The sequence below is a fragment of the Lepus europaeus genome, chromosome 2 (assembly GCF_033115175.1).
Source record: "Lepus europaeus isolate LE1 chromosome 2, mLepTim1.pri, whole genome shotgun sequence".
NCBI lineage: Eukaryota > Metazoa > Chordata > Mammalia > Lagomorpha > Leporidae > Lepus > Lepus europaeus.
Genome location: NC_084828.1, coordinates 123,985,198 through 124,010,922, shown reverse-complemented (window position 1 = coordinate 124,010,922; position 25,725 = coordinate 123,985,198). Strand labels below are relative to the sequence as shown.

Sequence of the window (25,725 nt, the reverse complement as noted above, 5' to 3'; positions counted from 1 at the left end):
TGGGTCTCCCGTATGGGTGCTGGGGCCATCCTCCACTGCTTTCCAAGACACATTAACAGGGAGATAGATCAGAAGTATAGCAGCTGAGACTTGAATGGGCACCCATATGGGATGCTGGCACTGCAGATGGTGGCTTAACCCCCTACGTCACACTGCTGGCCCCAAATAGGGCCTATTTATATTATGAATGTTAATATAACAATTTTCAATAAAAAGATAAATTGAAACCAGTAGCTTTCTTTATGATGATTATATGATCAATTCTTATAAATATTCATCTGAAAATAAGTGTTATTGTCTAGTTGAAAATCCATACCAAAAAATCATTCTATAAATAAAAAAACTAAATAAGCCCCAAAGAAGTTACATAACTTCTCCCAGGTAACACAGCTAGCAAATGTTGAAGCCAGGCTTTGCACCATGGTAGTCCAGTTCTGAAGTTCACTCTCTTTCCTACTATACTATAGCATAATAATTGCTTACGATTACTGAGCAGTAGCTACTTGCCAGACATTGTGTTAAGAACTCACATACATTATCTCATTAATTAACCAATAACCACATTGAAGTAAGCACTGTTATTATTCTCACACTAGAAGTAATGAAATCCAGCCCTAGTCAAGTTAGGTGACTTACTTTAGGTTATAAAATGTATAATCAACAAAAATAGGATATGTTTTAACCATGAAAAAGCCTAGATTAAAGAAATTAAATGTTTTATTCAGTTTATAACTGAAGCCTTGTGTGCAGTGTTGAAAGCTCTGTCTGATGGAAATCAGTGTCATAGAATCTGGAGATCATTTATTTGAGGACTTTTGAGGGCCTTGAAAGTGTGTGAAGTTTATAAGAAAAGGTGCCACTGTTTCTTAATGACTGCCATATAGACTAAGCAGAAAATAAGTCTCTTTCCAACCTGCCCAACCAAGACTAGAAGGTTAAAATTTTAGGAAAGCAGGCCGGTGCCGCGGCTCAATAGGCTAATCCTCCGCCTGCGGCGCTGGCACCCCAGGTTCTAGTCCCGGTTGGGGCACCGGATTCTGTCCCGGTTGTCCCTCTTCCAGGCCAGCTCTCTGCTGTGGCCTGGGAGTGCAGTAGAGGATGGCCCAAGTCCCTGGGCCCTGCACCCGCATGGAAGACCAGGAGAAGCACCTGGCTCCTGGCTTTGGATCAGCGTGATGCGCAGCTGTGGTGGCCATTGGAGGGTGAACCAACGGCAAAGGAAAACCTTTCTCTCTCTCTCTCACTGTCCACTCTGCCTGTCAAAAAAAAAAAATTTTTTTTTTAGGAAAGCAGATTCTAGAAAATAACTTTGCCTTAATAGAGCTATTTAACAATATATGGCTGCCTTATAAAGAAATGAGTTGAGTGTGGATGGATATCTTTCAAGTTTATTATAAAAGAATTTCCACCAGATGTGGAAATCTGGTGGAAATTCTAACCTTCTAACACTTCAGATACCTTTTTGCTAATAAATGCAATGTGAGGACTGAACAAATATTAAATGGTAAACATACAAAAGTTGTATTCAAATGAATTCTTTATACTTGTGATGTCGAATATGTCAACCTGATATATGGAATTTTGACTATGTAAATGAGAAAAAGCAAATAAGCACTACAAACTCTACATAGAGACTCTTAGGGCATTTGTCCTGGATGTTAAGATACCAGTTGGGATGTCTGCTTCCCATATTGGAGTGTCTATGTATTACTAGCTTCCTGATGATTTGCACCATGGGAGGCAGTGGTCATAGCTCAAGAAGTTGGGTCCCTGCCACCTATATAGAGACCTGGATTGAGTTCTCAGCTCCTCGCCTTGGCCTTTGGTGCCCAGCTGTGGCTGCTGTGAGCATTTAAGGAGTGAACCAGCAAATGGGGGAGCTCACCGGCTTGCTTGCCCTCTACCTCTCAAATAAATAATTTTACAAAATAGCTCTCCTTTGTGTTCCTTAGGAGGTTAAAATTCTCTCATCCCGTGGACTTTCCTCTAGTCCTGGAATAGCTGCTAGGGGCTAGCCCACAGGGCTGTAGCTTCTTGGAGAGCTTTTGCAACTAGAAGCCATCTCTTGCTAGATGGAAGCACACTGAAGACATGTAAGAGGAGATGGCAGGAAACATAAATCTGTGGAATTTATTACACCAGGGGTTGTTGATGGTAAAAATATAAGCAGTTGTGAAATTCTTTAATGAATGAATAGTGGGTCCTTGTCGAAACTAAGTTTGATGTTTTGAGGTTTAGCCTTGACTTTTCTTCTCTCAAAGTAAAGGAAAACCAAAACTAAATTCTGCAAATATTTATAAGAGCATGAAAAATAAAACTACTAAAATATTTTCATGTATTAGATTAACAAAATTCAGAAGTGTGACAGCAAATTGGTTAGGGGAGAGACTCAGATTCCCAGGGGACTGTAAATTGGTACAGCTTCCATAGAGGGTAATTTGTCTATAGCTGCCTGAAATACAAATGCACCCTGCAACCACGCAGTGCCCTTTTTAGGTGTACCATCTTATAAATGGATTAACAAATGTACAAAATTATCCACTGAAGCACAGCATTACCAAAAGGTTGTAAACAACATCTTCCACTGCTCTCCAGGCCATTAGCAGAGAGCTGGATCAGAAGACGAGCAGCTGGGACATGAACCAGCGCCCATATGGGATAATGTTGCTGCTGGCGGAGGCCACAGTGCCAGCCCCCATACGTAAAATTTTAAAACCTTTGGATATGTGTTTATTTACAAGAAATTGCTAACGGTGTTTACCTTTTTGGAGGCAATAAGAATTAGGTAAGTGAGAGATAAGTGAGGGGAGTCTTTTTAAAAATAGGCTCTATTTTTATCACTTGTCAGCCTTTTGGCTAAGATCAAGTGTAGTAGCTGTTCTTATCAATTTAAAAATAGGCTCTATTTTTAGAGCAATTTGAGATTTACTGAAAACGTGGAAGATATAAAGTTACCATGTTCCACCCCCATCCTGCTTACAGGATTTCCCCTGTTGCTAACATCTTCCATTGCAGAGCACATCTGTATAAGGGATGAACAGAAATTACAAGGAATAAGAAATTGTTTTAACTAAAGTCCTTAGTTTATTCAGATTTCCTTCATTTTTAATCTCCTTTTTCTCTTCCCAAATCCCATCCAGGATACCACATTACATTTAGTTGTCATGTCTTAGTCTCTTCTTTGACAGTGATGATTTCTCAAACCTTTCTTTGTTTTTAGCATCCTTGACCATCTGAAGGAGTACTCATGAGATACAGGATGCCATCTATTAGATTTGTCTGACAGTCTTGTCATGATTACATTAGAGTTACGGTTTGAAAGGAAAAGCGCAGGAGCAGAGTGTCATTTTCATCCTATGTTGTCAAATCTCTCCATCTGATTTTTTAAAGAAACATTTTATTATTTGAAAATGAGGGAGGGATGGCCGGCGCCGTGGCTTAACAGGCTAATCCTCCGCCTTGCAGCGCCGGCACACCGGGTTCTAGTCCCGGTTGGGGCACTGGATTCTGTCCCGGTTGCCCCTCTTCCAGGCCAGCTCTCTGCTATGGCCCAGGAAAGCGGTGGAGGATGGCCCAAGTGCTTGGGCCCTGCACCAACATGGGAGACCAGGAGAAGCGCCTGGCTCCTGGCTTCGGATCAGTGAGATGCGCCAGCTGCAGCGGCCATTGGAGGGTGAACCAACAGCAAAAAGGAAGACCTTTCTTTCTGTCTCTCTCTCACTATCCACTCTGCCTGTCAAAAAATAAATAGAACTAAAAAAAAAGTTTAAAAAAAAAAAAAAACGGCGCCACGTCTCACTAGGCTAATCCTCCGCCTGCGGCGCCGGCACACCGGGTTCTAGTCCCGGTCGGGGGCACCGATCCTGTCCCGGTTGCTCCTCTTCCAGGCCAGCTCTCTGCTGTGGCCCGGGAGTGCAGTGGAGGATGGCCCAAGTGCTTGGGCCCTGTACCCCATGGGAGACCAGGAGAAGCACCTGGCTCCTGCCATCGGATCTGCGCGGTGCACTGGCCGCAGTGCACCTACCACGGCAGCCATTGGAGGGTGAACCAATGGCAAAAGGAAGACCTTTCTCTCTGTCTCTCTCTCACTGTCCACTCTGCCTGTCAAAAATTAAAAAAAAAAAAAAGAAAGAAAATGAGGGATGGAGGACAGAGACAAGAGGTGGGGGAGAGAGGGAGAGAGGTAAAGGGGTAGGGGGGAGAGCGAGCAAGCTCCCCCATCTGCTGTTCACTCCTCAAATGCCTGCCATAGCCAGGACTGGGCCAGTCTGAAGCTGGGACAGAAGAATGCAATCCAGGTCTCCCACGTGAGTGGCAGGAACTCAGCTTCTTGGACCATCACCCCCCGGGATGCTGGAATTGGAAACAGAATCAGCACTCAAATCCAGGCACTGGAGTGCAGGTATCCAACCCACAGCTTACTGTTAGGCAAAACATCTGTACCTATCAACGTGATTTATTACTACTGATGTTTTCTTTGATCACCTGGCTGAGGCAGTATTTGGTTTCTCCAGTGTAGTTACTCCTTTCCCCTGTCCATGCTGTACTCTCTGGAAGGAAGTCTGTGTGCAGACCAGACGTGAGTGGAAAGCTGTGTTCCTTCTCTCTTAGGTGGTGGACTCTACATACATTATTTGGAATTGTTCTCCATGAGAAGTTTCTCTCTCCTCCCCACTTATTAATTTGTTATTTATATGAGTGTGACTTACAGGTATTATTTTAGTCTTGGGTTGTAATTCAATGCTACAACTTTTTCTTTTTTGCTCAGATTGTTTAGCATTGGCTCTGGGAAGTTGTTTCCTTTGTCCTTTTGAGATATTTCCAGCAATGTAAGATATTATTAACACTTCCTTACTTTCTTGCACTACCGGAAAAGCTCATCTTGATATTTCCTGTCCCGTCCTAGAATGAGCCATTTCTCCAAAGAGGTCTGATTCCTTTCATTGAAAACTGATATTCAGAACCAAGATCTCAGTGCTAGCTGTGTTTATTAATACAATACTGAGGTGTTATTTTTTAGTCATTCTCAAGTGACAGAGCATAGGAATGTCTATGTGTATAGTAACCTGTATATACATATATGTCTATAAATATTTCTATATATAACTATCTGTAACTGCATTAAGATAAACATGAGTTCTTAGTGATGTTAGGATCCTAATCTATTTTCCTGTGAGTCATTCCAGCCTCCTCGAGGGTAACCTTTTTTTTTTTTTTTACTATGTATGCTACATTGTAAAAATGATTTTGAACTACTTTAATGTATTACTAATAAAATTAAATAAATAAATTTATAAATAAAATAAAACTCTGAATAAGCCATTCTATTTTAGACTTAAGAAAGCAAATTTAGGACAGATTTGCTAAAATACACATTCTACACTTAAAAGCAGTTTTCCAAAAAGGCAATTTGTTCCCCAAATCAAAGTATATTATTCTTTTCTTTTTTTTCTTTCAACCTTTTAATCTGGCTTATGAGATAAGCAGTTTGTTTGAATATCTTATTTTATTAGAGGAATAATAAAACATCAGAGAATACAATATCATATACTACACAGATGGTTAAGGATTAAATAGTAACCTTTTTCATATCTGAAAAATGAAGTGAGAGAATGCATGGGATTTGTGGGAGTAATGAGTAATGACAAGAAGAGAATGAAGGGAAGACACTTTCACTCAGAGAGACCCTCTCCTCCCTGTGTCAATCACTTGACTAGGACTGACACTGGACTAGTTTGCTCTTATTCCATCTTCACATTATCCTTTTTTTTTTTTTGACAGGCAGAGTGGACAGTGAGAGAGAGAGAGAGACAGAGAGAAAGGTCTTCCTTTTGCCACTGGTTCACCCTCCAATGGCCACTGCGGCCGGTGCGCTGCGGCCAGCGCACCGCGCTGATCCGATGGCAAGAGCCAGGTGCTTATCCTGGTCTCCCATCCACTGCACTCCCTGGCCACAGCAGAGAGCTGGCCTGGAAGCGCTGGCCCACATTATCCTTATGTGGAAGCTTTTAATATCCCTATCAGACAGAGAAATCCGTGGTCACACAGCTGAGATTCAAACTCAGGTCTTTGTCAGGCCAAAGTCTATGTCGACTCATTAATCATTTCAATGAATTCCATAAAGGCACATGAAAACACTGAATTCCTTTTGCTTAACAACAACAAAAAAGATGTGGGGGCTCCCCCCTTACAAAAATAGACCATTGACCTCGTAAGTTGTCTAAGAATTTAAGCTGGGGAAATGTTTCCCAAAATTACCTGACCACAAGAACATCTGGAGCTATGAGTAAAATTTGTGCGTGGGAGCGGCAGATGGATAAGCAAAGAGACCTATTGAAAATGCACATTCTTTCATGTCTTTCCAGACACCCTGATTTAGAATCTCCAAGATTCTAAGACTCATTGTTTATTTTATGAAAGATTAATTTGCCTCAGATCAGGTTTTGAAATAGTAGGTCATTTGCCCACTCATTGGTAAACGACAGAACCCCACATTTTGTTTGTTTTGAGAGGCAGAGGTATTGAGAGAACACCTATTTGCTAATTTACTGCCTAAATGTACACAATGGCTGGGGTTGGACCAGGCCAAAACCAGGAGCCAGGAGAATAATCCGGGTCTCCCAAGTGGGTGGCAGAGACCCCAACTTCTTGGAGCATCACTGCTACTCTCAGGGTCTACATTAGCAGGAAGCTGGTATCAAGATTGGAGCTGGGACTCAAACCCAGGTACTCAGTGAGGGATATGGGCTTCTGAACCAGTGGCTTAACCACTAGACCAAATGTCCACCAAAAATACAGTTTTAATGAATGCACCAAGTAGTTCTTATGACCAGACAAGTCTGATACTATCTTTAAAAAATGAAAAGAGAGGGGCCGGCGCCGTGGCTTACTAGGCTAATCCTCTGCCTTGTGGCGCCGGCACACCGGGTTCTAGTCCCAGTTGGGATGCCGGATTCTATCCCGGTTGCCCCTCTTCCAGGCCAGCTCTCTGCTGTGGCCCGGAAAGGCAGTGGAGGATGGCCCAAGTGCTTGGGCCCTGCACCCGCATGGGAGACCAGGAGAAGCACCTGGCTCCTGGCTCCTGGCTTCGGATCAGCGCGATGTGCCAGCCGCAGCGGCCATTGGAGGGTGAACCAACGGCAAAAAGGAAGACCTTTCTCTCTGTCTCTCTCTCTCACTATCCACTCTGCCTGTCCAAAAAAAAAAAAAAAAAAAAGAAAAGAAAAGAAAAAAAATGAAAAGAGAGGGATAAGCATTTAGCACAATGGCTGAAGTTACTCCCTGGGATACCTGCATCCCAAATTGGAGTATACTTGGTAGGAGTCCCAGCTACTCCACTTCTGATCCAGCCTCCTGCTAATGGATATCCCTAGGAGGCAGCAGATGATGCCTCAAGTACTTGGGTCCCTAACACCCATGTAGAAGACCCAGGTGGAGTTCCTGGCTCCTGGCTTCAGCTTGGCCTAGCCATGGCTGTTGAGGGCATTTGGGCGAGTGAACCAGCAGATGGATGATCTCTGTCTCTGTGCCTTTCAAATAAAGTAAACATTTTAAAGTTAAATAAGAAATGAGCCTTTTTTGTTTTTTAAATATAGCGAATACCTATACTATTTTTTTTTTAAGATTTTATTTATTTATTTGAGAGGGAGCATTACAGACAATGAGAGGGAGAGACAGAGAGAAAGGTCTTCCATCCGCTGGTTCACTCCCCAGATGGCCACAATGGCTGGAGCTGAGCTGATCCAAAGCCAGGAGCCAGGAGCTTCTTCCAGTCTCCCACGTGGGTACAGGGGCCATTTTATACTGCTTTCCCAGGTCATAGCAGAGAGCTGGATTGGAAAAGGAGCAGCCTGGACTAGAATCGGCGCCCATGTGGGATGCCAGCACTGTAGGTGGAGGATTAAATTACTGAATCACAACACCGGCCCCAGACTTTTTTTAAAAAATGATGAAGAATGTAGGAAAAAGTAAGTAGATCACATTTTTATAAAACACATTTGCGAAGTTTCTTAGTTGCAAATAATGGGCACTGATTCTTAATTTAAACAGCAAAGGAATTTACTGAAAGGGATATTATTTAGATATTCAGAATCTTTGAGAAGGTAAAAAAAAAAAAAAAGCAGGGTTAGAAAGTGGTTAGGAACACTGTGAAGTGAGGCTGCCAGAATCACAGCCACAAACTCTCCCACAAGAACTGCCTGTTGGGCACACAACTTCTGTGTCCCTCAAACATTGGACACCACCTGACCTGCCTATTTGGTGCTGAACACCAGCTGATCCCAGGATGAATTCTGCACAGCTTCGGCTGCTTGGTGTCAATTGTTCTCAGATAAGATCTTGAGGGAAGTATTTTTCAAAGTAGTCTGAAATTAAGAACCATGGCTAGTGTAGATATCTAGCCCTAAAACAGGAGTCTTGAAAAGGTTCAAGGAAAATGTATATGAAAACATTCTGTGTGGTCTTCAAAATTATTTTGCCCCGGCCAGCACTGCAGCTCACTAGGCTAATCCTCCGCCTGCGGCACCAACACCGGCACCGCAGGTTCTAGTCCCAGTCGGGGCACCGGATTCTGTCCCGGTTGCCCCTCTTCCAGTCCAGCTCTCTGCTGTGGCCTGGGAGTGCAGTGGAGGATGTCCCAAGTCCTGGGGCTCTGCACCCACATGGGAGACCAGGAGAAGCACCTGGCTCCTGGTTTCGGATCAGCTTGGTGCGCTGGCCGCAGCGCGCCGGCCACAGTGGCCATTGGAGGGAGAATCAACGGCAAAGGAAGACCTTTCTCTCTGTCTCTCTCTCTCACTGTCCACTCTGCCTGTGAAAAAAAAAAAATTTTTTTTAAATTCTTTTGCCCCAGAACAAACTTATATTGACTTGTTATAATATGTCCAAACAGGATCTGCTTTGGCACTAAGAAGGATAAAACATCAGTTTGAAAAGTGCCCCTATCAGAACAACATAAATTCTGCTAAAATTGAAGAAAGAACAAACATCAAATTTATGATGAAGTGAAAGCACTGATGCTTTATAAAAAGTTTATGGGGACAATGTCCCAAAGAAATCAGAAGTTTATAACTCATTTTAAGACAGGATGAGCCCCACACATGCAAAATCAGGGTCCAGTTTATATTGTGTGGAAAACATTTCATGATTTGTAAATTCTTCTCTATGAAAAAAAGAAAATCTTAATTTTTCATCTTTTGCATTGTGCTATAAGTGAAACGAAAACCTGTCTTATATACATTTGTGCATAATTTGTAGGTAAAGTAATAAAAGTTACATTTACAAAAAAAAAAAAAGGATGAGACAATGTTGGAGGGATGATTATAGCAAATTACAGCAGAATTTGCAAAACTTTCACTAAATTTCCCTTGTTTGATGAGAGAAATGAGCATGAGAAGAGTGTCATATGGTAGAGGACTTTCTTGTGAAACTTTCCCAGGTATTTTTTGGCTCAAGTTTTGGTTAACTTACTTTCTTTCTCCCTCCCTCTCTCCTTCCCTCCTTCCTCCCTCCCTTCCCTCCCTCCCTCCCTCCCTTCCCTGCCTCCCTGCCTTCCCTCCCTTCCCTCCCTCCCTCCCATCCTCCTTTCCCTCCCTCCCTCCCTCCCTCATTCCTTTCTTTCTTCCTTCCTTTAAGAGGCAAAGTTACAGAGAGGCTTTCCATCTGCTGGTTCGCTCCCCCAAAGGGCCACACAGCCAGAGCTGAGCCATTCCAGAGCCAGGAGCTTCTTCAAGATCTCCCACGTGGGTACAGGGTCCCAAGCACTGGGGTCATCTTCCACTGCTTTCCCAGGCTGTAGCAGAGAGCTGGATCAGAAGAGGAGCTGGAACTCAAACCAGGACCCATATGGGATGCTGGCACTGCATACAAAGGCCTAATCTACTAGGCCACAGCACTGGCCCCAGCTAACTTTCTTAGAACACTCTCCAAATAAGCAGATCTCATTGACCTTTGACCCACCCTGGAAGTCAACAGGTAGAACTGCCTTGAGCATTTCAAAGAACTGTTGTCATTACTTTTACTCCTGACTATTCCAGTTTTGCTTGGAACTGGACCAGTTCCACTTCTTGGTAGCCATTGATTTGATTGTGCTTTTTCTTCAGGATTATACTAATAAAACATGTTTCATCTCCTATTATAATTCTTAGAAGTGCTTTAGGATCTTGATCCCATTTATTTAAAATTTTCATTAACGCTTGTTTGCACTTGTCTGCAGGAGATCTGGGCAAAACAAATTTTTCAGTCAGAATTATATAAGCAGAACCTACTGAGTTGTCTATGGTATTGGCTGCTGTTTCTGTTGTTAGTCACCAATCCCCTTTGATCAGGGGAGGCATAAGATCAAGTTTTCCTCATAATTGGATGTGGGTGATCTCCTTCCTTTTCTCTCTCTCTCTTTCTCTCCCTTAAAAAAAAAAAAAAAAGCTGCATTGACATGATTAAACTTCTAGGACTATCAGTTCTGTGGGGAGGGACTAAATGGCTGGTATCATGGCCTACAAAAGAGCATTGAACTTGGTGGAGCTTTACGTTAAGAATTAAAGTTTAGATTTTTTTTTATTTATCTTTTATATCATATATGTAAGAATACCTAAAACAAAAGAATCAAGTACACTAAAGTAAGCCTCAAATTAAGCAAGGAAAAATAAGTAGCAGAAAAACTATCACACACAAAAAATATAGAACATTTTTTAAAATTTATTTATATATTTGAAAGTCAGAATTAGAGAGAGAGGGAAGGAGAGACACAAAGAGAGAACTCTTCCATCCACTGGTTCACTTCCCAAATGGCCACAACGGCTGGAGTTGGGCCAGGTCAAAGCCAGGAGCCAAGAGCTTTTTCTGGGTCTCCCACGTGGGTGGTAGGGGCCCAGGGACTTGGGCCATCTTCCACTGCTGTCTCAGGCCATAGCAGAGAGCTGGATTAGAAGTGGAACAACTAGGACTTGAACCAGCGCCCATATGGGATATCGGTGCTGCAGGCAGCAGCTTAACCTACTGTGCCACAACACTGTTCCCTAGAACATATCTTAACTGTGGAGGGATAAAGCAGCACTTTAGAAATTTCAAAGGGTAAGATTTTGTCTATTAAAATGTAGGGGTAGATGTTTGATGTAGCAGTTAAAATGCCACGTGGGCCACCTGCATCCCAGATCAAAGTATTTGGGTTCAAGTTCCTGTTCTAGCTTCCTGCTAATATACACTCTGAGAGGCAGCAGGCAATGCCCTGGCAATGCCCTGCCACCCACCTGGGAAAATTGGCTTGAGCTCTCGGCCCCTAGCAGGTGGGAGATCTCTTTCTCTTCCTTTCAAAAATTAACTAGTTAATTTTAAAAGCAACAAATTAAAATCAAAGTAGAATTTCAGAGTTCTACAACTGCAAAAACAACTTAAAGGTAACAGACTGACAAAAAATATTTGTGTCAATTGGTAAGCAAAGGGTTAAAATCCACATCATATAAAGAAGTTAGTTGACTATTTAAGAAAACTCCAAGACCTTAAGCAAGGAAATGTTTGAAAAAAAAAAAAAAAAGAAATAGAAGAAACAAACACAAAACACTTAATTACTAAAAACTACATAAACTCTACCTTTTAAATTAGTATAAATAGGGACCAGTGTTGTGGCATAATGGGTAAAGCCACTGCCTGCATCCCATATGGGCACTGGTTTGAGTTCCGGCTGCTCCAGTTCCAATCCAGCTCTCTTCTATGACCTGGGAAAGCAGTGAAAGATGGCCCAAGTCCTTGAGCTCCTGTACCCACATGGGAGACCCAGAAGATGCTCCTGGCTCCTGGCTTTGGATTGGCACAGCTCTAGCCATTGTGGCCATCTGGGGAGTGAACCAATGGAGGGAAGACTGACTCTCTCTCTCTCTCTCTCTCTCTCTCTCTGCCTCTCTGTAACTCTTCCTTTCAAATAAAATGAAATAAATTTTAAAAAAAATTAGTACAAAAAGTTAATGGTAAATTATTCCTTCCTTTGATGCTATAAATTGTATTTTTTAAAAGAATTATTTATTTATTTAAAGGCAGAGTTAGATGGAGAGTCTTCCATCTGCTGGTTCTTTTCCCAGTTGGCCGCAACGGCCGGAGCTTTGCCAATCCAAAGCCAAGAGCCAGGAGCTTCTTCTGGGTCTCCCATGCAGGTGCAGGGTCCCAAGGAGTTGGGCCATCTTCTATTGCTTTCTCAGGCTGTAGGAGAGAGCTGGATCGGGAAGAGGAGCAGCCAAGACTTGAACTGGTGTCCGTATGGGATGTGGCACTGCAGGCGGCAGCTTTACCCACTACAACAAAGCGCCGGCCCCATAAATTGTATTTTTGGAACACAGAACTCTTTGATCAAATAATCTTGAGGAGTTCTTCTTAGAAAACAATTCAGAAGAAAAAATTATTTATGAAAGGGATCATATTTATAATAGTAACTGATTATAAATAATTTGTGCCCAACACTAATGAAATAGTTAATAAATTATCAGATACCAACATATGAAGTGTTATGTAGACTTTAAAAATGACAGTATGAGCATCATCAAAGGAAGATTTTGAATATTCATTAAATGCATATAGTCAGGTTTTCAGTCCTATCACAAAATATTTAGATAAATTACCTACAAAAGAAGTTTATTTGGCTCATGATTTTAGAGGTTTACATGCCAAGATCAGGTGACCTGATTGGCGTGGCACCTTTCGAAGGTGTTCTTGCTTGCAGTCCTGAGGTGGAACAGAGAAGCACCTGGCAAGAGGTGCTACAGGTAAGAGGAAGGATCTCAAGGCTGGCGAGGAAGCAGAGAGAAACCAACGGGGCCGAGCTCAGGCTTTTGTAGCTAACCCTCTCCTGAAAACTGCATTCTTCAGGCATGCATGCCTCTGGTGATCTAAGGGCCTGCCAGGAGACCCCTCCAAAGCATCATCATTGGGTTATGCTTCCGCTCTCTTACTACCAGTACTTATGACGGTGATGTCAACGTCTACATGAGTTCAGGAGCCAAATCCTGTTCAACCATAACAGTATGTACAGTAATGATGATTATGTCAAAATAGGTATATTGGTGAATATAAACATGAAAGGAACATGGAGATATGAAAATAAAATTTAGCATGATGGAAATAGTGATTTTTTTCCCCTCTTTTACTTTTCTGATGTCATTTTAACAATAAACTTTATTCACACAAAAAAATCCCCACACATATTTCAAAATTTAGCCAACATTACACTTCCTTCAGTAAGACAATGTAGTGCTAAATTAGGTGCAGTTTTTATACTTATTAAGGCCGAACCTTCAGTAAGTACACATGGAGACTCTGATCTATTCAGTCTTCGTGTAGAGGTTGTACAGGTGTAGAGATAATACAGCCTCTGTTCAAGGGCAGTGTAATTACACAGCAAAGAACCATATAATTTCAAGATTGAATTAGGGTTTCATTTTTGCTCCTGGTGTTGAATACAGGGCACTGCAAGAAATTACTAGAAAATGGAATTAAAAGGTAAGTTTATTTTGGTGCAAACATTTTGAAATCCATGCATAGTTTTTTTCATAATATTCAGTGTCCATGAATAGTTTTGGAGACCACTTGTATGCATGATTTTCATATTTTTGCACCAAAATGAAATTACAGTTCCATTTTCTGTGAACTTTTTGATGTATTCTCATAGACTCATTCCGTAGGTAGCAGCCAAATTATGTTAGCAGAAGGGAAGAAAAGGCTACCTGGGGTAGGCATTATGGTGTTGCCAGTTAACCCACCAGCTGGGATGCCTATATCCCATATTGGAGTGCTGATTTGAATCCAAGCACCTCTGCTTCTGATCCAGCTTCTTGCTAATGCATCCTGGGAAGCAGCAGATAATGGTCAAAGTACTTTGGCCCCTGCCACCCACATGGGAGACCCAGATGGAATTCCTGGCTCCTGGCATTGACTTAGCCCAGCCCTTGGTGCTTCAGGCATTTGGGGATTGAACCAACAGATGAAAGATACTCCTCTCTCTCTCTCTCTCTCTCTGTCTCTCTCTCTCTCTCTCTCTCTGTGTCACTCTGCCTTAAAAGTAGATGAAATTAAATAAACTTTTTACAGGCTCTCTGCTGAATTTCTCTTGGTTAAAACCATTTAAAAGTAGTAGGTCAGAGTGGAGAGGCTGAACTAGTAAAGACAAGTACTGCTTCCTGTGCACCTGTGCATGGAAGGTACCAGATTGTTGTTTGGTTCTTTTTTTTTTTTAAGCCAACAGTAATCTTACTTGTTTCTGTATTATGGTTTCAGTATGGAAATTATCACAACATTTTAAAAAAATGTTCATAAATGTACTTCTTGCTTTATCCACAAATGCTTTTCCAATAAAATTGATCAGACCAACATATAGTTTTATTCAAATTCATTTTTCAAAAGAGTTTACAATGGGTTAGCCTGGCTATAGAGCTACGGCTCCAGAAAAAACATTACAGTTTCCATCTCAGTTCTTGCAGTGTTGTATCTCAAACTAGGGCCACCTTCAGCTGCCCTCAGGGGTTTCTGGGCGGCTTCCCTGGATGTTCCTACCTCTAGCACTCCAAGCCTGCCCTTTTGCTCCTCTCTTCTCCACCACCTACTTTCTACTTGATATAATCTGATTTTGTCTCAACCCACTTTCTATTAATCTATTCATCAGCTTCTTACTATAACTCATCTCTTGGGTCAGTCTAACTTTTGACCCTAGACTGACCTGGGACTTATTTCATTTTCCCTGTGAGTATCTGTTGGGCAGCTAATGCACCTCGATCTGAAGGCCTCCTCTTCACTTTGACGTCTGGCATGCAGGTGCTCTCCTACTCTTCAATAGCAGCCTAATTCTTAACGCAAAATCTAATTTTTTTCATAGAAAAGTAAACATATAAAATAAAATTTAGAAGATGATGCTTGGTTTTGTTTTTAAAGATGTATTTACAGAAGTTTTGTGATTTTGTATTTAGCTCATACTAACATCACTTCCAAAATGCACAATTTCTCTCAGTTGATAATGCTTCTCTCAGAGGTCATTGTGACACACAAATCAGTCCACGTAAGTGATTTTCCCTCCACCTGCTGGAATAAAGTGTCCTTCACTTTTTGTCAGCAGTCACAAATATTAGAAGCCAGAGTTCACATAAATCACTTCAGCATTAATATCCTTCCATAAATTTATTTGGCCAACTTTCACATTTATTCCAAGTGAAAAAACTTTTTGTCTTTTTTTCTTTCAGCAAACTGTTTGGTATAATAGGTAATATACAAATATTTGAATGAAATCATTTTTAAGAACCAAAATTTTTAAAACAGCCTTACTAAGATATAATTTATATATCATAAAATTCAGCCATTTGAAGTGTACAATTCAGTGGTTTTTAGGATATTTATAAAATTGTGTAACCATCAACATGATATAATTTTAAAGCATTTCTGTTATCCCAAAAAGAAACATTGTGGCCACTAATAGTTTTTCTCTTCACACTGTTGTCCTTTACCACCAATCATTAACCTACTTTCTGTCTCTATAGATTTGCCTCTCCTGGTCATTTCACACAAATAGAACCATACAATATGAGGTCTTTGGGGTGTGGCTTTATTTATTTAGTTCAAGGGTGGGGAATGTCTGGCCCAGAGGCCTGTGAAATCATTTGATCTGGCCCTGCCAAGGCAACTGCAAGTGGGAATTGAAATTCAATAAATCTGTATAGCAGGCTAATTTTTAAGTCACTAATGATGTTATAAATATCAAAATGGCCCTTGACAGAAAAATGGTTCCCCAACCCTGATTAATGTTTATGAGTTTCATCCTTGTGGTGGTATGGACGATTACTGTATTCCTTAATTAGTGGGTTATTTAGGATAATGGAAGAAAAGTTAAAATGAATAATGTAGTTCAGCGAAAAAAGAAAAAAAAAATGATCCAGTATTCAAGAACTTCTGCCTTCTACTGTTGTACGTGCCTTGTACAGGCTGTTTGAACAGGTAATCAATGTTGTTGACTCATGCTTCATCTGTAAAATGGGAATGGGGTGGTTTTTATACCTACCTTGAAGTTGTAGAAGAATAAACAAGATAAAATGTAGTTAATATCTATATAAACCATGTGAGTACAGAATATTAAACTGCATTTTAAAGTGGTTTTCCTGGTATGATGGGAAACCAATGATTTTATTTAGAATGAAAGTATTAGAATTCCTTTAAATATTACTTTGATCTCAAAAGAAAACTATAAAATTTAATTGCTCTTTGCCCAGAATTCCACTTGCTCCACTAATTTATCTCCCTGTCAGTCTTGGTTAGCTGCAGCAGTTGTCTGCCTGCTCTTAGAACAGGTTGCTAAGGAAGGGAGCGGCTGTGGTTAATTCAGGAGTGGCTAGTGGGCGGCCCGTGAGGGTGTCTATGAGGAGGGTGTGACCTTACCTGCAAGGTGTGATTTTCAGAAGGAGCTTGCTCTGGTGACTTGGTCAACTTTTATGAATCATTTTGAACCCTTGGGCTCCAGTGGGAATAGTGTAACCTTGACTTCCAATAAAAGGGAAAAGGGCTGATTTTACAAGCAGAAAACCAAGGAGGTTTTCAGTGATCTGCACTTTACTGAATCCAATAATCTCTAAAAGAAACCAGCCTAATATTGGAACACTATGGGATCCTTCTATGCCCCAAAGCAGGAGAAAGCAAAACAACCCCCTTTTCCAATGCCTCCAGTCAAGTTGCAAGCCAGATAGTACTAATTAGAACCTGAAAATTCTTTCTTAGCAGTAAGTCATTGTTGAAATATTTTACCTAGCATATGATTAACACTAGGCTTAGTTAGGAACAAATGTGGTAGACATTGTCTGTTCTCTGTCATATATAGCTTCTATCCTAGATGTGATACATCCTCAGTGCAACTCCAGCTGATAAGTGAGAAGAGAGCAGCTTTAATCCGTCCCTTCTCTAATGCCCACATGGACACACTCCTGCCTACACACAGAGACGCTATTTTACGTGAGGATTCATCCAGGCACAGAACCTCCCTGCTTCTCATAGATATTTACAGATAATCCACATTTATGCATGAATAGCATGAGTAGTAGGGACACTGAATGAGAAATAAATGACCCCCCTCCTTACGCCCCCCCTCCCTTGTCTAATGTCTTACCTTTTGCCAGCATCTCTAGTGTCTCTGTCCCTCTAGCTGGCCGCTAGTGTATTTACCACATCGGGCCCAGTACAGCCGTAGTATTCCCTCACTAGTATCCTCCTAAGTTAAGCACCTTTATTATCCACAGTTTAAAGTTGAGACTGCTGAGGCCAAGAGGAATTAAGTCATTTGCTCAGGACCACACCATTACTTAATCAGAACTGGAACCTGAGTCCAGAACTATGCTACCAAAACTGGGGCTCTTAATGTCCCATCTCCACTGCCTGTGAGCATCAAAGCATAGAGATTATTATCCTTAGTTTATACTTCAGAATGCTCTGTGATACCAGGCCACTCCCAGTGTGGGCTAGGAGTAAACATGTTTCTCTATGGAGACAACAGAAGGTATCCAGAGGACAGGAGATAACTGACAATGGCAACAAATCTCATCGATAGGTAAGGAGGTGGCTTATGATTGTAGGTGTTAGACTACTTTAATATGATTTTTTGTTTCATAATACCAAAATAAGCCATGTCTGCTATTGATTAGGAAATTCCAACATCCAGAGAGAATTATATAAACATTTGATGTGAATCCTTCAAGACTTCATCTTTTGAATACATACAAGTATCCATAGATATGTTTTTATACGCAAATAAACTCACCTGTTAATTCCATTTTCCATAAGCCTTTTGAAATACTTTCATATTTTAAAAGTAAAATTAGTAAAATGGACTTTTATAACCTCTACCCCTCCAATTTCCATATCAAAACTATTCATTGGGTCCTGCATTGAGGCACAGCAATGCCAACATTCTGTATGAACACTGGTTTGAGTCTTGGTTGCTCTGATTCTGATCAAGCTCCGTACTAACACACCTGAGAAAGCAGTGGGAGATGACCCAAGTACTTGGGCCCTTGCCACCTATGTGGGAGACCCAGATGAATTTCTAGCCTGGTCCAGTCCAGATGGTTGTGGCCATTTGGGGAATGAAACAGTGGATGGAAGATCTCTCTCACTCTCTCTGTCTCTGTCTCTACTTCTCTCTTTGGAACCCTGCCTTTCAAATAAATATAAATCTTAAAAATAATGTTCATCATATTTTGTTGTTTGGATGAATCATAATTTACTTATTCTTATACAATTATTTTTACGTTTTTTTCTGTTAAAATGGCATATGGTAAACATCTTCATAGCTACATTTTAAATTATGTATTACCTTAGTATATTTCCATTTTAAAATTATAAAAAATGGTTTTGCTTTTTTCCTTTTTTTATTAGGTAATTCTGGAGTAGAATATTTTTTAGACTTCAGTTAGTTCAAAGCAGTTTTGTAGTATCAAAGCACTCTTTTAAAGAACATCTTGTCCTTTGCTTATGTTACTGCCAATCCAGCACAGGGAGAAAAGGTGCAGGAAGAAGCCTCAGTCCTCTGTGTGGCTGAACACTCACTTTTCCTTATAGTTTGTCATAGAATTAGTTCTGTGTACAAGAGTCTCAGTATATACTCTGATTGATATATACTCTGACTGGTTCATTTAATGAAGCTGATGTGGTTATGTGACTCTACTGGATAACATCTGAAATATTTTAAATCTAAACTCCTCTGTCTTCCATTTATTTATTTGCTTTATTATTAACCCTAAGTCTTTTTCTTTTTATCTCATAAATGTTTTGAGCCATCCCTTCCTCCTTAGTTCATGCTGAACATATCCTTCAACTAGTATTCTTCATTCTTTAAAAATCTCATTAAAATTTACAAAGGCATGTGATTATGGGAATTTATGTATTTTTACAGATCCACCAGAAAGCAAAGTGCTGTTCTAAAACATTCAGAAAAGTTTCCAAATCCATCAGGATAGCTCCTAAGAGATAGAGAAAGTAATGTATTCATTTTGCCAGTTAAGAGAGTGGTTAAACAATTTAATCAGTGCACACAGACAAACATACACACACAAATAGAATTTAAGACTTCCTGTTGTATCCATATACAGTTGTCACATTTTATAAGATCCTATAAATTTTGTTTATCTTCATGTTATATTGGGTTGGTGTAATGTTCAAAATAAAAGATGCAGTAGAAATTTAAAAGCATATTTTGGCATAAAGAATTCTGAAGTGAAAGTCTGTATCCTTAATATTAGAATATAATTCACTTGTAAAGTTTTAATATTCTGAGTATCACCTTAGCTTGATTTCATCTACTCCCCCACCGTACATACACCCAGATAATTTTCTGGTTTTAATGTAACTACATCTGTACTGAATTGCAACTTTCAAGCTGTCTCTTCACACCTGTCTGGCATCTGATTTATAAAAATCACTGTTATTTCAGTCCCTTCTGGCATAATGAGAAAACGCTTCAAGAATACTTGTTTCAAAATAGATGTGAATCAAATCTCTGAAATATAACTAAAATGAAATAAATTTTTAAAGTGGCTATAATACCATCTGAGCTTTGTAAAGTGTTTGCCAAAGTCACAATATGTTAATTTGAAATTGACACAGTTGAATACTCATTAAAGAACTTTCTGCTATTATTGATGTATATTTTTACATATGCAAAAGTTTCCTCTGTGAATGCTCATAGAAATGTAAATGAGATATTACTTTTGTAAAGGGCTCATAAACTATCATGCAATAATATATACATGGAAATATATGTAATATAGAAAAGTTATTCATTCAAGTCAGTTATATCTGATCAGAGATTCTAGTTTCAACCACATAATTAACTAACATCTAACTAAGTAAAGTTACTTGAAATGGTGAAAAATAAGACAGACTTTAAAGGAGTTATTAGTTTATTATTTAAAAATTATCATTCAGCAAGGCCAATTGAGGTACTTGATTATAATTTAAGGACAAGGGGCTGTCTTATTGATGTTTGTATACTGAATCTAACCAGTATGAAATCTAGCTATAAGTGGAGTAGGTACTCAATAAGTATCTATTGAAATAAAGTAACATGTTTATAAGAAAGTTGCATTATAATGCCAAGATACAGGCCAGGTAATATCAATAATAACTGCATAACCATTTCCATTCCATGTCTTTTAATTTTAAGTACTTAATTTTAAACATATTGACTGGCATTCTTATTTATAAAGGCTATAAAATTTTATTCATTCTTTCAATGATTATTTTTTAAGAAGATCCCATGTGGGCCAGCATTGTGGAACAACATGTTAAGCTGCTGCCTGCTTCAAGTCCCAGATACTCTGCTTCCAATCTAGCTTCTTATTAATGTGCCTGGGGAAGCAGGCGAGAATGGCACAAGTGCTTGGACCGTTGCACTCACATGGGAGACCCAGCTAAACTTCCTGGTTCCTGGCTTCAGCCTACCCCAACCGCAGCTGCCATCTGGGGAGTGAACCCATGAATGGAAGATCTCTTTCTCTCTGTCTCTGCCTGTCTCTGTCACTCTGCCTTTCAAATAAATAAAATAAACCTTTTTTTAAAAGGAAAGCAGGGGAGGATGGCCCAAGGGGCCCCTGCACCTATGTGGGAGACCCAGAAGAAGCTCCTGGCTTCTGCCCAGCCCAGCCCTGGCTGTTGTGTCCATCTGGGGAGTGAATAAGCAGTTGGAAGATCTCTCTTTCCCTCTGTGTATGTGGGGGGTGGGGTGGGGGTGGGGAGGATGTTTCCCTTTATCTCTGTAAACTAACTTTCAAATAAATAAATAAATCTTTTTAAAATTTAATTAATTTATTTATTTTTGACAGGCAGAGTCAGACAGTGAGAGAGACAGAGACAGAGAGAAAGGTCCTCCCTTTTTCCATTGGTTCACCCCTCAAGTGGCCGCCTCTGCCGGCGCACTGCGACCGATCTGAAGCCAGAAGCCAGGTGCTTCTCCTGGTCTCCCATGCGGGTGCAGGGCCCAAGGACCTGGGCCATCCTCCACTGCCTTCCCGGGCCACAGCAGAGAGCTGGCCTGGAAGAGGGGCAACTGGGATAGAATCCGGCGCCCTGACTGGGACTAGAACCCAGTGTGCCGGCGCCGCAGGCAGAGGATTAGCCTAGTGAGCCGAGCTGCCGGCCAGTAAATCTTTTTTAAAAAATGGAATTAAAAGGTAAATTTATTTAAAAATAAAAGAAGAAACTCCCACCACTCTTGCATATAACAGGTGAGATTCCTGCTCTCGTGGACCTTACAGTCTGTTAAGTTGTCAGGATTGTGGGGATTCAGTGATGTAAAGCACATGGAATATGCTGCCTGGGACATTCATGTTTCTTAGCTGTGATGATGAGGAGGAGGATGGAAGACAATGATAAATGGATGCTCTTCAAAGCATGAAAATAAGCATTAATATTACTTTATTTAGTTAGATGTTCATTAATTATGTAGTTGAAACTAGAATTTCTCATCAGATGTAACTGATTCGAATGGATAAAATCATCTTGGGAGATAATGTAAGAAAAGGGCTAAGGACTGACTGATCCCTTGGTGCTTCCCAACATTTAGAGTAAGTCTAATAAAGAGAATCATCAGTGAAGATGGAGAAGCAATAGGAGTGTTGCCAAGAGGGAGATAACTGCATCAAATGCTGCTTACAATTTGAATTTGATAACAGAGAAGTAAATTTTGGAATTCCCGAAGTGAAAGATGATCCATGACCTTCAAAAGAGTTGTTTATGCGTGGGAGAGAAAAAGAAAGTTCTGTTGGAGTGGATAAAAAGAGGATAGAGAAAAGGCAAGTCATAAAAGAGAATCATGAACAGGCAGGTGTAAGAGGAGATGCTCAGCTTCAACAATAAGTAGAGAACTACAGATTAGACCAACACTGAGACACTGCCCTTTGGATGGGAAACAATCAGAAAAATAGCTGTTTCTATTGAGCATTAGGAAAGCAGGCAACTTCATTCGCTGAGCTGGGAGAAAAAGCTAATGCCTCCACTCCAGGAACCATTTGGCAGTATGTGCCTGGCACCTATACGTAATACTGCTCTGGGGACATGCTGCAGAAAAACTCTCCCATAAGAAAATAAGATTGGTTTAAAAAAAAAAAAACTTTTATTGCATGATTATTTGTGACAAAATTTCCAGTAACCTAAGCTCTATCACTATAGGACCAGATAAGTAAAATATAGTATGCACATGTGATGAAACATTATATAGCAGTCAGAAGGAAATACAGCACATCTGTATATAGCTACCTGGGCAGATCTCAAAAACATAATGTTGAGTGAAGAAAGATTTAGAATGAGATTTTGTTTTGTTTTGTTTTGTTTTGACAGGCAGAGTTAGACAGTGAGAGAGAGAGAGAGTCAGAGAGAAAGGTCTTCCTTCCATTGGTTCACCCCCCAAATGGCTGCTACGTTGCGGCCAGTGTGCTGCGCCGATCCGAAGCCAGGAGCCAGGTACTTCCTCCTAGTCTCCCATGTGGGTGCAGGGCCCAAGCACTTGGGCCATCCTCCACTGCACTCCCGGGCCACAGCAGAGAGCTGGACTGGAAGAGGAGCAACCAGGACAGAATCCAGTGCCCTAACCAGGACTAGAACCCGGAATAGCAGCGCCGCAGGCAGAGGATTAGCCTAGCGAGCCGCGGCGCTGGCCTGTTTGTTTTTTAAAGACTTATTTTATTTATTTGAAAGAGTTACAGAGAGAAGTAGAGACAGAGAGAGAGGTCTTCCATCCGCTGGTTCACTCCCCAGATGGCCACAACAGCCGGAGCTGTGCCAATGCGAAGCCAGGAGCCAGGTGCTTCTTCCAGGTCTCCCATGTGGGTGCAGGGTCCCAAGGAGTTGGGCCATATTCTTTTGCTTTCCCAGGCCATCAGCAGGGAGCTGGATCTGAAGAGGAGCAGCATGGGCTAGAACCAGTGCCCAAATGGGATGCTGGTGCTTCAGCCCAGGGCTTTAACCTACTGCACCACAGCGCCAGCCCCTAGAATGAGAATTGTAACATGTTTGAGTAATTTTTGAAGTACCTGCATACGTAAGATGCAGAGTGTAACACAAATGCGCATTAAATTCATAAGCATGGATGCCCTGTAGAATAGATCATTCTCAAAGGCAAATGAACATGTCTCACTGTTACCCATCTTCAAATCAAAACAGCCTCCTTACTCGCATGGCCCTCTCCAGCCACAGGTGAATTTGTCTGCTCCTTATTCACAGAATCAAATAAATTGTCTTTAGTTGTTGTTTGAACTTCATCTCCTCCTCTAGCCCCTAACACATTTTCTTACTCTTTTTGGTTTGATTGCTTTTGTGCTTTGAACACACAGAACAGAGTTGATTAGACCCCTTGGCACACAGCATGTTGTCATCCTTGACCTGTGCAAATAAGCCCCTCTCTAAATATAAAATTTTTCATGTATAGAAAAATACAGAGAATAACATTTAAAAAGTATGTGAACCCATAGCCATGTTTAACAAGCTTTAACATTTTGATATTGTTACTCTATGTTGTTCAAAACAAAAACACAATTAAAACTCCTGTTTTGATGTTTCTTTGTATGCAGATAACCACAGGTAACACCAGGTCCAAGTGCAAGAGCATGGCTATCCAGAATGGAAATGGTGGAGTGACCCTAACACCACCACCAATGACAATAGCTGGCATTTGCGTAGTGCTCTTGATTTGCCATATAATATCATTTAATTCTCATACCTGTCTTATATGGCATTAACTATTTTACAAATGGAAACTGAAGTGCCTAAAGTCATTACAGCCAGTAGGAAGCAGGGCTGGGTTTGAAGAAAGAAGGTCTGACTTTAGAGGTCATTCATGATACCTCTGTACTATCATTAGAGGTTTTTTTTTAATGTTTACTTATTTTCATCTGTTTGAAACACAGAGGTTTTCCAACTTTTGATTCACTCCACAAATGCCTGCAACAGCCAGGGCTGGGTCAGGCCTAAGCCAGGAGGCCAGACCTCCACATGGGTAGCAGGAGCGGAAGCACTTGAGCCATTGTCTGCTGCCTTCCAGGATGCATTAGCAGGAAGCTGGATCAGAAGTGCAGCAGCTGGGACTCCAGCCGGAGCTCAGATAAGGGAAGTGGACTTCCCAAGCAATGGCTTAACTCGCTGCACCACCACACCCAACCCTGTCTTTTAGTATTTTATTTTATTTTTAAGTATGTGTGTTTATTTGAAAGGCAGAGCATCAGAGAGAAAGAAAGAGAGATCCTCTGTCCACCGATTCATTCCACATATGCCTGCAATAGCTGGTGCTGCGCCAGGCTAAAACCAGGAGCCAAGAACTCCATTCAGGTTTCCCATATGGGTAAGCAAGGACTCAAGTACTACGTCATCATCTGCTGCCTTCTTAGGTTCCTGAGCAGGAAGCTGGATTGGAAACAGAGTATCTGGGACTCAATTCTGGGCATCCCAGGCAATGACTCAACCCACTATGCCATAACACCCATCCCTATTTTAAAAGTGTTGAGTTTTTGTTTTTCCTTGACTTCAATGATCTCTACCTTTTTTTTTTTAAGCCTGTAATTTCTTATTTGAATTTTTTTTTTCTCTTGGATATCTGAGTGCCAGTTCTTCTGCTTGCTTGTTCTTCTAATTCTGCTACTTGAGCCTGGAATCGTTTTCCTCCATATAGTACTTTGAACCAGATTTTAAATTTTTTGCTGCTCTCTCTGTACAGGAAATTCTACGCTTGAAATATTTTTCCACAATAAAGGTTTTATTTGTTATTTTCTCAAACATCAATTTAATACACTTCCCAATGACTATAAAGATTTATATCATCATACAAAATAGTTAAATCTGAATACTTCTGTATTTGTTGTTTCTAGAAACCCTTCAGGATAACGGGGTTTTCTTAAATGAGTAATTACCCCAAATCTGATGCCTGTGTAACACTATCCAGCGTGCAGCTGGTTGTGTATGAAGAGAGGCTAAGAGCTCTTTTTTGTCTTGTTCATTTAAAATCATGTGCTGCGTATTTAATATCTGCAAGAATATGCTGTTGTCAGTTTTGGATTGTTTCCATGGGTTCCGCCTTACATCTGCGTGGTGTTTAAAGCCAGTGCTTCCTTTCTTTTTGTGAGCATTCAGGGCCTTTTGCCTCATAATCCAATGTCATGCTGAATGACAGAAAATTGAAGTTGAATTTATTTAACTACAGAGAAGTACTGCACGGAACAATACACTTATTTAAGAACTCCTTGCCTCAGAAACTGAAGGAGCTGTTTTGTGCAGGTGGCTTAATCTCTGCTGCTTATCCTAACTCTGTTCCTTTATTCATTAAGGACAGGAACTGGGCACTCTGCTTCTGGAAACAAAAGGACCCTACTAGTCTACCAGAACCTATAATGAACCCGTAGGATGCTTATGCCTCATTCAGAACAGCAAAGATAAGCCCTCTGATTTTTAAAAATAATTCCCAGCACTTCTAGTTTATAGAAAATATAACCAAAAGTAAAAAACAAAAATAGCCATGAGAATAGATTAATCAATTCCTAATTATACATTGATGGGCTTCTTACATTATCTATTATGCATAGTAAATCTTTTTTTCTCAATTCTGTATGGTGTCTTCTCTATATAAAATGGTTTCTTTGTTAATATTCCTTGTAATCATTCTGTTTGTTTACTTCCTATAACAGCCTTCAGAGGTTCCTGGTTTTAAAGTACAACATATATTTACTTTCCCAGTTT

General features: G+C 40.6%; 1 protein-coding gene and 1 pseudogene across 1 annotated transcript in view; both read left to right on the top strand.

Moving 5' to 3' along the window:
• The window catches only part of LEKR1 (leucine, glutamate and lysine rich 1), a 215,314-nt gene that overhangs the window by 99,670 nt on the left and 89,919 nt on the right, over positions 1-25,725 (top strand). The window lies entirely within an intron of this gene.
• LOC133753127 (U2 spliceosomal RNA) lies at positions 2,837-3,044 on the top strand (annotated as a pseudogene).